The following is a 422-nucleotide window of genomic DNA, read 5'->3' on the forward strand; positions in this document are numbered from 1 at the left end:
ACACACACACACACACACACACACACACACACACACAGGCATAAAATTTCAAAGGCAGAAAGGTTACTTTGTGGGGGGTGACGGATAGTAGTGAGGCTCCCGTAGAAGAGATGTGCGCGGAAGAATAAGAGGATCTAAAACAGTGCTGACCAGTCCGCCTGCAATGACGGGAGCGCAGGCTCCCTCAAAGCTTTGTGGAAGAGATAGGCCTGGAAAGATGAGGAGCACCTAAAACACTGCTGAGGGCGAACAGGAATGGCTGGGAGAGGGGAGGGTGGTCTAGGAGGGCAGGAGACCCGCCGCGGCCGTCACAAAAATCACAAAACCAAGTCGGGCTTCGCTGTGCGGCTTCGCTGAGCACCCTGGGCTTGCCTGCAGGGCGCAGGCGCAAATGCCTCCAGGGGAGGTTGGAGAGTCGCGAG

Source organism: Bison bison, unplaced genomic scaffold (genome assembly GCF_000754665.1).
Source record: "Bison bison bison isolate TAMUID 2011002044 unplaced genomic scaffold, Bison_UMD1.0 scf7180017851521, whole genome shotgun sequence".
Lineage (NCBI taxonomy): Eukaryota > Metazoa > Chordata > Mammalia > Artiodactyla > Bovidae > Bison > Bison bison.